The following is a 12,500-nucleotide window of genomic DNA, read 5'->3' on the forward strand; positions in this document are numbered from 1 at the left end:
TTTTGTTTTTGTGTCATTTAGGTATTTCTGTTACAGAAATAACCAATTCATGCTACCATTACATTAGATACGGGATATCATTGTGTCCTACAATCGTAGCGTCAGCCATTTCTAATACGTTTTTTCGGGACACAACTGTCCATGGAGTGACTGCCCCAACCAAAGTGGGACAGGTGGTGACCTTAGTCGCTGCTCCTATGTCGGTGCGGCGTGCTGACATGCGGCTGTACACCTTCTCTGAGTGTAAACACTGACAGTGCATTGCGGGACGAACGCGGTCTTATGCGTATCCTTTACTCCTTGGACGGGTACACTTATGCCTTCGTGGCTTCTATTTGCTTCTCCATTAATTTGGGACGGGGACTATGTTGCATACTGTACATGCGTTTCATTCTGCACAGGACCTGGCTGCTGCCATTACTATTGTGGGCGGACCATGGCTGTCAGCACATTAGGTTGCTCACCTCATGCTGGCTTAGACACGCCTCCAGACGCATCCTACCTGGGCTCGCTCACGTACACTACGCACGTGTCTGTGATTCCGGTGCACTCTCATTAATATGTATATGGCGCTACTGCGCCGGATATTCCATGCACCGCCGGCGCAGGCCTTACGCCGGCCTTGCGCCGAGCTTCATGAATCCCGGGGACTGTGTAACTCGCTTTCCATGATTGTGCAACTCTACTAAACCATTGTTCTTACACCGTGTAATTTGCTTTCCATGATTGTGTAACCCTGCTAAACCATTGTTCTTACACTGTGTAATTCGCTTTCCATGATTGTGTAACCCTCTTAAACCATTGTTCTTACACTGTGTAATTTGCTTTCCATGATTGTGTAACCCTACTAAACCATTGTTCTTACACTGTGTAACTCGCTTTCCATGATTGTGTAACTGTACTAAACTATTGTTCTTACACCATGTAATTCGCTTTCCATGATTTTGTAACCCTACTAAACTATTGTTCTTACACTGTGTAACTCGCTTTCCATGATTGTGCAACCCTACTAAACCATTGTTCTTACACCGTGTAATTTGCTTTCCATGATTGTGTAACCCTGCTAAACCATTGTTCTTACACCGTGTAATTCGCTTTCCATATTTGTGTAATCCTACTAAACCATTGTTCTTACACTGTGTAATTCGCTTTCCATGATTGTGTAACCCTCCTAAACCACTGTTCTTATACTGTGTAATTCACTTTCCATGGTTGTGTAACCCTACTAAACCATTGTTCTTACACTGTGTAATTCGCTTTCCATGATTGTGTAACCCTCCTAAACCACTGTTCTTATACTGTGTAATTCACTTTCCATGGTTGTGTAACCCTACTAAACCATTGTTCTTATACTGTGTAATTCACTTTCCATGATTGTGTAACCCTACTAAACCATTGTTCTTACACTGTGTAATTCGCTTTCCATGATTGTGTAATCCTGCTAAACCATTGTTCTTACACTGTGTAATTCGCTTTCCATGATTGTGTAATCCTACTAAATCATTGTTCTTACACCGTGTAATTCGCTTTCCATGGTTGTGTAACCCTCCTAAACCATTGTTCTTACACTGTGTAATTCGCTTTCCATGGTTGTGTAACCCTACTAAACCATTGTTCTTACACTGTGTAATTCGCTTTCCATGAGTGTGTAACCCTCCTAAACCACTGTTCTTATACTGTGTAATTCACTTTCCATGGTTGTGTAACCCTACTAAACCATTGTTCTTACACTGTGTAATTCGCTTTCCATGATTGTGTAACCCTCCTAAACCACTGTTCTTATACTGTGTAATTCACTTTCCATGGTTGTGTAACCCTACTAAACCATTGTTCTTACACTGTGTAATTTGCTTTCCATGATTGTGTAACCCTACTAAACCATTGTTCTTACACCGTGTAATTCGCTTTCCATGATTGTGTAACTGTACTAAACCATGGTTCTTACACTGTGTAATTCGCTTTCCATGATTGTGTAATCCTACTAAACCATTGTTCTTACACTGTGTAATTTGTTTTCCATGGTTGTGTAACCCTACTAAACCATTGTTCTTACACCGTGTAATTCGCTTTCCATGATTGTGTAACTGTACTAAACCATTGTTCTTACACTGTGTAATTTGCTTTCCATGATTGTGTAATCCTACTAAACCATTGTTCTTACACTGTGTAATTTGTTTTCCATGGTTGTGTAACCCTACTAAACCATTGTTCTTACACTGTGTAATTTGTTTTCCATGGTTGTGTAATCCTACTAAACCATTGTTCTGACACTGTGTAATTTGTTTTCCATGGTTGTGTAACCCTGCTAAACCATTGTTCTTACACTGTGTAATTTGTTTTCCATGATTGTGTAACCCTACTAAACCATTGTTCTTACACTGTGTAATTTGTTTTCCATGGTTGTGTAATCCTACTAAACCATTGTTCTGACACTGTGTAATTTGTTTTCCATGGTTGTGTAACCCTACTAAACCATTGTTCTTACACCGTGTAATTCGCTTTCCATGATTGTGTAACCCTACTAAACCACTGTTCTTACACTGTGTAATTCGCTTTCCATGACTGTGTAATCCTACTAAACCATTGTTCTTACATCGTGTAATTCGCTTTCCATGATTGTGTAATCCTACTAAACCATTGTTCTTACACTGTGTAATTCGCTTTCCATGATTACCTACACATCTCAGTTATGAGCATGGGATTCTAAAGCACACCATTTTCAGACTATCATTGTTTGGCTCTATATTGTTTCATTAAGTTGCAGGTTTATTGAACATAACTCAGTGAAACAGTACCAAAGCTACCTGAAGAACAACAGAAATGAATACAGATATGGATAATTCAAGGGGAACCAAGCTTGTTAGCGCTTGTTTGATGGTGTTGGTTTCAATGGTTTTGTTTCATTTGTCTCCATGAGTGTGCATGTGTGTTTGTATGAGTGTGTTATAGACAGACAGGCACACAATCACACACACACACACACACACACACACACACACACACACACACACACACACACACACACACACACACACTTGTAGGGAAGGTCTTGATATAACTACAGTATGTCTGAAATCATTAAATTCACAACAGCTCTGAGGAAATAACATAAAGAATGATTGGCTGCTCTGAATTCACTAGATTTTTCAGCAGATTTGTGTCTCATTTTGTGTACATGCATACATACTTGCGGTCCATTGGACTGATATCATAGCCAAGGGTGTTTCTGCATTGTATGCGTTGCTTCTGGGGTACTCTGGCTCACTGTGACCCTGAAAAAGAATAATCAGTTACTCAAATGGCTAACATTTCTCACAGGAAGTTTACTAATAGTTTTTCTTGTGATTTAAAAGGAAGGCTACAACTTCACAAGGAGGCTGTATGCAAAGAATTGTTACTGAATGGATAATTTAGGCACAATGCTAAAAATAAGTTAATGAAAGACAGCTACTGTAATGTTATGTGATAAGCTGTACATATTAGTGTACCTTTATATGATGCTTTAGGAAAAGGGAATTTACTATAATACTCGTGGTTATATAATACTCTTCCAGGGTAGTGTTGTGTTCCATCTATAGGATTGCTTTCTTGATTTGTTTTACAAAGCTTAAGTAAGTCTCATTAAAAACAAATTAAAACTTACATTTCTTACAGACAAGACAGTTAACATGCTGGCTTTGATGGGAATGAAACAGAGGCTGAATTTATGATGTTGCATTTTCTGTATTAAAAGCCAAAGAAAATAATTATAATAACGTACAGAAAATTTCCCTGCAGAGCATATAATCATGTAGTGTCAGATATGTAAAGTATGTGCTGCAGCCAGTAAGAGAAGAAATGTTTTAACACTTGTGAATATTAAGGGACAGACAGAAAGTTTTGTGGCTTCCATAATCTGTCAGAGAGCAGCAAGATTCCATCATCAGTGATAGTGGTAAGACTGAATTACCCAGTCTTAACCATTTCCAAAATGACACAAATAGTTGAAGAGATGCTGGAAACCAGAACTATAGGGCCAGAAAAAGTAAGACACCATTCGAAAAGCTACACAGCTGCACACTATCACCTCTTGCTTCATTGAAGCATGTCTTGGTAACTGCACAGACGTCAGCATCCTCCAAGCACTCCTCACCTTGAAGGATGCTGACGTCTCTGCAGTTACCGAGACATGGTTCAAGGCCACTGACAGCACCCCATCTGTGCAAGGCTACAATGCCTTCCACATGTTCAGACCTCAAAATGAGCATGAAGGAACCAAAGGTGGAGGTGCATCCATCTTAATTAAAACCAAATACACTTTGAGACTGGAAGTACAGCATGAGTCTCTCAAACTACTCCATGTGCAATTAACTACTGGGAAAGTACTACACCACATCATCTCCCACCATGAACCAGGATAAAGACACCGCCTACCTCAGTTTACTGGAATCTCTCACCGCACAGCCCAATACCTTAGTCATGGGAGATTTAAACTGTCTTTCCACAGACTGTGGGACATACTTGAGCAAAAACACACTTGCCCAGAGGTCCTTGGACTTTGTTAACAGAAATGCTCTGGAACAGGTAGTCTGCACCCCCACTAGGAGCTCTAATGTTCTGGACATAGAACTCATCAACACAGGGGGTTACTGTACTTCCTCATGCGTGATGCCTTCCCTGGTTAGGTCAGACCACAAATCAGTCTCATTTGAAGTAATTACTGGAACTGGCACCCTCATAGAAAAAAATATAATAAAAAACTTTACCAAAGCTAACTACAGCCTACTAAGTGATGGTATAAAAAGCTTCATACCACCTGCAGTCATAGACATCAATGAACAATATGCAAAATTGCATGCAAATGCTCTGTACAAGCACTTAAGTGGCTGCAAAAACTCTGCTGAACCTGACCAGATCAAACCCAGGTCTTCCTATAAAAACAAGCTACCATGGTGGACTTCAAGTATAAACAGATTATATAACAGGAAGAAACTGTTGCCCAAAAGCAAGAGGGATATCACTTTGCAGAAGAAGAGTTTGAGCCTAAACAAGGAAATCAGAAATCTTGTAAACTCTTCTAAATCAAATTATGTAATTAACATTGCATCCCTAGCCAAGGATAATCATAAGGCATTCTTTAATTACATCCAAAATCTAAAAGGGAATGCCCAGCTATGTACTGAACTGGTTGTAGATGGGATCACTCATACTACACCGGAAGATATCGCCAACTTTCTAGCTGATAGATTCAGTGCAAACTTCACCCCTCTGTCCCACCTACCATATCCCAAGGCATAGCTGACACCAGCCCTCTGCCTAGTATCTCTACAGAAGAGGCCAAAAACACAACCTTAATGGGACCAGATAATATTCCAGGTTCTTTACTAATCAATCTAAAACAAGACCTAGTGGACCCACTTGGCATTCTCTTCAATCATAGCTTGAGAACTGGCTATGTTCCTGCAGAATGGGGAGCAGCAACAGTAATCCCCCTGCACAAAGGGGGGCCATCAACTGACCCTGGGAACTATAGACTCATAAGTCAAACCAGCCTCATCTGCAAGGCCATAGAAAGAATTATCATAGACCTTATCAACAAGGACATAGGTGACCTCCAAATGCTGGACCAAACAGCATCAATGGGACCGGACGGTGTCCTGGGCTGTGTGCTACACAAACTCAATGAGGAACTAAACCCACACATAAGGCTGCTGTTTAATCTTAGCCTTACTACAGGATACGTACCCAAAGAATAGCGTACAGCAACTGTGGTCCCACTCCACAAAGGTGGTGCTTCTACGGACCCTGGAAATTACCGCCCCATAAGCTTGACGAGCCTTGTCTGCAAAGCTATGGAGAGGATCATAATGGAACTCATAAATAAAGACATTGGGGACCTACAGACACTGGATCCTACCCAATTTGGCTTTGTCAAGGGCAGATCCTGCCACTTGAACTTGGTCGACTTTTTCAAAACAGTCACTAAGGCCATTGATGAGGGTAAGGCAGTTCACACAGCCTACCTTGACCTAGCAAAAGCGTTCGACACAATACCCCACTCGGGCATCATAGAAAAGCTCACCAGCTTAGATGTAAACCCATATGTCACAAGATGGGTTGCAAACTGGCTCAAGGACAGAACACACAGGGTTAGAGTTGCTGGTGCCATGTCAGACTCTAAGCCAGTCACAGCGGTGTCCCACAGGGCTCAGTCCTGGGCCCCCTCTTGTTCGGCATTTATTTTTCTGAAGTGCAGGCAAACATAGGGGATTGTGGCTGACAAAATTTGCAGATGACTGCAAACTGGGCACCATAATTGACACTCCATCAGACACAGACATCCTCCAGAGAGGTCTCATAGAAATGGATAACTGGTGCCAGAGCCATGGCCTTAAGCTAAATGCCAAAAAATGTATAGTCATACCCTTTGGGAAAAACAAGATAACCTCTAATTACCACATAGGTGGTAATCCATTAAACACGGAAGAAGTTATCAGGGACCTGGGGACCCAAGTTGACAGTAACCTCTCTTTTGACACTCACATTGCCAAAGTGGTTAGGAAGACCTTCTACATTGCCCACCTGATCATGAAGGGATTCACATCCAGATCAGGAGAGGTCATTGTACCCCTGTACTCTTCACTTATCAGACCAATGATTGAGTACAATGCCCCATTTGGAATGTACCTTACCCGACACCTGCAGCAGTTGGAAAGACCCCAAAAGTTCCTCACCAAAAGGATAAAGGGGCTCAAACATATGTCATACGATGCCTGACTGAAGAAACTCCAGCTCTATTCAGTCGCATACCGTCTGCTCAGAGGTGATCTGTGCCTGACATACAAGGTCATGTCCAACCCGGAATTAATAGACATGCTCCACCTCAAAAAATCCAAATCCACCAGAGCCACGAGAGCAAGAGACTTAAACTTCAACATGGATATAAATAGGACATGCTGGAGGGACAGATTCATCACCCAGAGACTCCCTACACTATGGAACAGAATCCCAGTCCATGTGAGGCAGAGCCCCTCACTGACTCTGTTCAAGAGAAATCTTGACGAGTGGATGGGAGATCGTAGGTTTACCCTGGGAATCATCTCTGTATCACTGCTGGACAGAGGCACAGCAAACTAATGGGTATAGTATTCTCATCCTAAGGGGTGGTGAAAGCCACACACACTCTGGCTAGGCTTATAAATGCCCTAAAGTTGTCACTTTACTCTGTATCTTATAGGCTGCTGAGAGCTGACTTGTGTCTGGCCTATAGGGCAATCTGTGACCCTTCTAATGGAAATGCTGCACATCCACAAGTCAAATGGCACAAGAGACACTCGCTCCAGGGATCTCAACCTAGCTTGTGACATTAACAGAACATGCTAGAGAGACAGAAATGTCTCCCAGAGACTGCCGCTTCTCTGGAATAGAATTTCTGTTCACGTAAAACAGAGTTCCTCACTGACCCTATTCAAATGCAACATAGATAATTGGATGGTAGACCTCAAAATCACCCCTGGGGTGGTGACCATGTCCCCCATGGACAGGGGTAGGTAATGTTGAACACAGACCCACTCTGTTCATAAATTTGCTCTGCAAATTACCCAAAAGAGCAAATGTGGATACTTGGGATTAACAGGGCTAGGCTTGTAAAGGCAGTAGGGCCGCTAGCCTAGTAACCTCCTATGAATGGTAAAACTGGTTAATTGGTGGGTTCTGTGGTTAATGTTTTAGTGCATTAGAACTAGCTGTACCAGACATTGTACTCTGTTTCTTGTTTGGAGGAGTCTAAGAAGACAGAATTGGTATTTTTTATCTTTTTCTTCTTTTCCTAGTTTATGCAAACTCAGAATAAGTTTATGCAGAGATGAGGACTGTGAGGCATATTTCCTCACAGGGGTGCAGGATCCATATGCAGTTACAGAAAAGAAACATTGTTGCTTCTTCTGTGATATTCAGAGTGCCTCTGTTTCTTTTTTTTTAATGTATGACTTTATGATGGCTCCTAATGGTCAACAGGTTATGCTGCTCAGTTAATGGCATGTTGATTGAAGCCCCATTCAGTTAGTGACCTCTTTCACAAGATACGCTACCTATTTTTCATACTCATTTGACTACATCCCTGTTTATAGCTGCTTCCTGCGCATTTTCTCACAACTTAGCAAACCTGTTCGACAACCAATGTACATTCAGATTACAGCATTCTGACATTTCATGAGTATAGTGGGTTCATCTTGTGAAAATGTCAACCCAATGAGAAACTAAAAAGGCTAGAATAATCAAAGGCTCAAGTTAAAAGACAAAGTGTGTGTGTGTGTGTGTGTGTGTGTGTGTGTGTGTGTGTGTGTGTATGTGTGTGTGTGTGCGTGTGTGCGTGCGTGTGTGTGTGTGTGTGTGTGTGTGTGTGTGTGTGTGTGTGTGTGTGTGTGTGTGTGTGTGTGTGTGTGTGTGTGCTTATGTTTGTGTTATAGAGGGACACTAATGAGCCTCAAACATAGACTTGACAGTGAACTCCAGGAGAAGAATGCCTGCTGAGAAAATAATACATTCACGTTATTTTATGCAGCTTACAATTTTTAAAGTAAGGGGCCATCCATGTTGTTTATTTAATCTGGAAAAGCACTGTTCTCCATGGACCTTTTTAAGAGACATCTCAGAAGCACTGCCTAGTTAAAAGACTTGCTCAGAGTCACACAGTTAAACAGTGGAGGCTGAGAGAATCAGACATTGAACCAGTGGACACAGCTCATTACATTACCTGCACCAACTGCCAGGCTTTCATCTATGTCTCCTACTGAACTGAAAGAAGATCATGTGAAGATGTAAGCCTGCACTATTACATATCCATTATGCAGGATGGGAGAAATTAATGTGTTTGTACACCTGTGATTGTATGTTTTCAAGAAGGTATTCTCCAAATAGTAGGCAGCAAAGGAATGAGAAATGTGGTACTTTCTGATCATGTGTATAGAGTCACTGATTAGTCTCTGGAGGTTCTAACATCAAAATTCCCACCAAAGTCTTGCTTCTTATTAGTGAAAGTAATGGTTTGAAGAACTTAAACCCCACTATTTGACCAAGTATAAAGGCTCAGTACTTTGTCAAGACAGAAAGGGCTGATTTTAGGCATGTTAAGCATCATGCTTTTTTTAATTCTGCTTTGTATAGGCATTTATCTATGTGCAGATGTGGAAGGATTTAGGCCATTAGAGCTGCCTTCAACAAAATAAGTTAGTAGCATGGTTACCTGCATTCTGTACATCACTGTGGAGAAATACCCAGTAAAAAGGAGCTTCTCAGGTCTGCAATGAATATAACCTCAAAGTGGAATTTCAGGTCTGCAGTAAAACTGCCACCCTCTCTGAATGTTTTATTCGAAGAGTAAAGACTTACGTCAAGAGGATTTACTGCTCTCCCCAAAAGGCAGTGCTATCAGCATGCAATTAAACACAAAATGCTTGTTGTTTGCCAGATCTTTTCCTTTGAAACTATAAATTGGGCCGGCGGCCAATACAAAACTAACCAGGAAAAGGCAAGTCACTGTCTAAATAAAGAAAAAAATGTTAATTTACAAGTAAGCTGAATTGCTCTTTTGATCAGTTGTATATTTCAAACTGTTGCTCTTGATGCGTGAGAGCAAAAGCAGTTTTGAGCAGTCTGTTTACCAGATCTTAAAACGCGATAGAAAACTGCTTGTGCATATGTACTCTTCTGTACAGAGAAATATACAAACAAAATGCAAAGTTATTTACTGAAACATAAAATGTCTTACTTGAGTCTCATATTTACACTGAAGAACCACAGTTTCTGTTTAAGAATGTCTTTGTTAGTGCAGCTGAATGCTGATACCAAAAGGTGGCATCATTCGGGCTTCATTAACATCAAGCTACATACATACTGGTGCACTAACTCCTCTAGCGCAAATAATGCAGAAGATTAAAACTTCATTATTAATATAAGATATTTAGAGATTATAAAAATGATTGTTAAGCACTAACAAAATCTAGCCAATCAGAAATCTAGCAAGACTGCACTGTAAAATTCTGGAGCTTTGTCAAAGAAGTATAATCTTGAAACAGAAAGGTAGAATAATTATTTAGAAATCTTAATGATGGTTATTTTCCATGTACTTTCCTTTAAATAAAGGAGGCAGTCTAGAGAGCAAATCCAGAAGGGGCAGTGTTTCACTGTTGGGTTTTCTAAAATTGTGAAAGGTGCCATCCTTGTGCTTTTAAAACAAGCAAGGCTGCAAGACCCTCTTGGTAAAGACATGGAATAATCACCGAACAAGCTTCCTCTTATTGGGGACAAAACCCTGTTTCTCCAAAAGGCATACACACCTAAATCCCAGTAATCTATTGCAGACAGTTAAGTAAAAAGTATCTTAAATACTCATTAACATGGTTCAATAAGTAAAAATTGTTCATACTCAAAATAATTCATCTAAAAGACAAATGCATACAGTCTCAACTAAGTTTTCTTGTGGCACGGCACATCCTCTTATTATTTGTATATCATGCTTCAGTACCTCCCAGGCCTGATTATCCAGCCTTCCTGAGTCCTAGGCAATTCCAACATAAAAGTCTCATCAGTGCCTAAGTTAGACTCACCTAAAACATCTGCCGAGAATTCCTTCAGCTGTAGGCATACCTCCAAGAATGGAAAGAGACAGAAGGGTAGTGTACTAGCCCGACATTATACTGTACCTTTGGTGTTTCTGGCCTTTCCTTTCTAGTATGTAAACTAGTGCTAGTCTTTTGGGAAGGGCACCTTTGTTCTACATCCCTACTTAACTTGCTTCATGTTCCCCCTGATATGCGTACAGTGGTACCACAGTTGTAAGTTGCATATATCACTATACATGCACCCTCTCTCCACTGTACTCACATCTGTCATTTTATAGGTGCTCTTTACCCAGTAGCTCAGCTCTAACAGGTGACACTGATGCTGTGGACTCATACCTGTCATCCTAATGAAAGAAGAGAGCTGGACTTCTGTCATTGAGTTCCCACCCCACAGCTTCTTATTCTAAGACATTCTAAAAGTTGTTTTAACTGGAAATGTAATTCCACTCCTTGTCTCTGCGTTATGCACCCATGATTACTGGTACAGCATATTAAATAGCAAAGACAAACTTTCTCATTTAGTTCTCAAGAGGAAACAGCAGCAAGAATTGCAAGCTTGTTTCCCAGAAACAGAAATGTAGCAAAGAGAAAAAAAAATCTAGAAATTCCTTACATAGTGACAAAGTCACAAATAACTCAGTCAAGTCTTAAAATAAAATGAATGCACCCAGTAAGACTGATTGAAAGAAGTCTTCATTTACAAAACGTTAAAGAAAAAATTCCCAAGCAGACGAAGAAAGCCAGTCTCCTGAAGATCAGATGGAATTTTGAAAAACATTTAGAATAGTCAATACTTTTTGGTCTGACCAGTCTTTGAAGTTCTCTAATAAGAAATAGGATTTAAAGGGCTGACTCAGCAGGCACACAGTTGCAGCAGTTAACATTGCTACATTGTAGCCATTGTTGCCCCAGTTTGGTTCTAACATGGGCTGCTGCCTGTGCAGAGGTTGTGTGTTCTCACTGTATTCACTTAGGTTTTTACCGGTGTTTTTAGGTTCATACCTAAGTAGTAGGCAAGCTACCCCTGTGGGCTATTTTAAGGGTCTATATTAAATTCTCGAAAGCCGACAATGTAGAATCTGACGTTGTCGACCCGAGAATAGCGAAAGTGCAGAACATCGAGCGGGTAAATGGAAATCTCCGTAAGGGGAGATTTCCGTTTACTTCAATGTATTTCGGTCTCGGAGTTGGTATATTTAAGTAGCGGAGGGTGTGTGTGGGGGGGACGCAGAAACAGATTCATTGTACTAATGCTAGCCCCCAAACTCTGGGAATCCCTTCCTATTAAGCTTAAAGATGTCACCTCGTACCCATCATTTCATGATTATCTTAAAGATTATCGCAAATCTGAGTCAATTTGCAAAAGATTTTCCTTTGGACATGCCAGTTAATCCCCCACTCTTCGCTTCACCAGTGAAGTACCTTTGTCTTCCTCGTATCATTTCCCTTCACTAATATTTGACATCTCTTCCACATTGTATACATTGTTATGGTTCATTTCTATGAGTCCTCGCCTTACTTTTGCTGGCTTTTACACTTTGTGCTCTATTCCTTCACAATGTTGCTTTCTTCTTCATCCCTCCTTACACTAACCATCCCTTCCCATTGTCCCTTATACCGTGTACGTTATTATTATTATTATTAATAATAATTGATGCATTGTATCGTTCACACAACCTTTTGTTTATATTTATAATACTTTTTATTAACTTGCTTGTCTACTGTCATTTATATTTGTCTAGGCTGTTATTGAAATGGGTCCATTTGGGTCAGTGCTCTACCCTGGTTACCAAATTGAATAAATAAAAAAAAAGTCAAACCAAACAAAACAGTGCTCCACTTCTAAAAGTGTTTCTGAGATATAATTATTAATTATTGTAATAGTTATTAAAATGCAGC

This window comes from Protopterus annectens, chromosome 2.part1 (genome assembly GCF_019279795.1).
Source record: "Protopterus annectens isolate FY-2018-M chromosome 2.part1, PAN1.0, whole genome shotgun sequence".
Classification (NCBI taxonomy): domain Eukaryota; kingdom Metazoa; phylum Chordata; order Ceratodontiformes; family Protopteridae; genus Protopterus; species Protopterus annectens.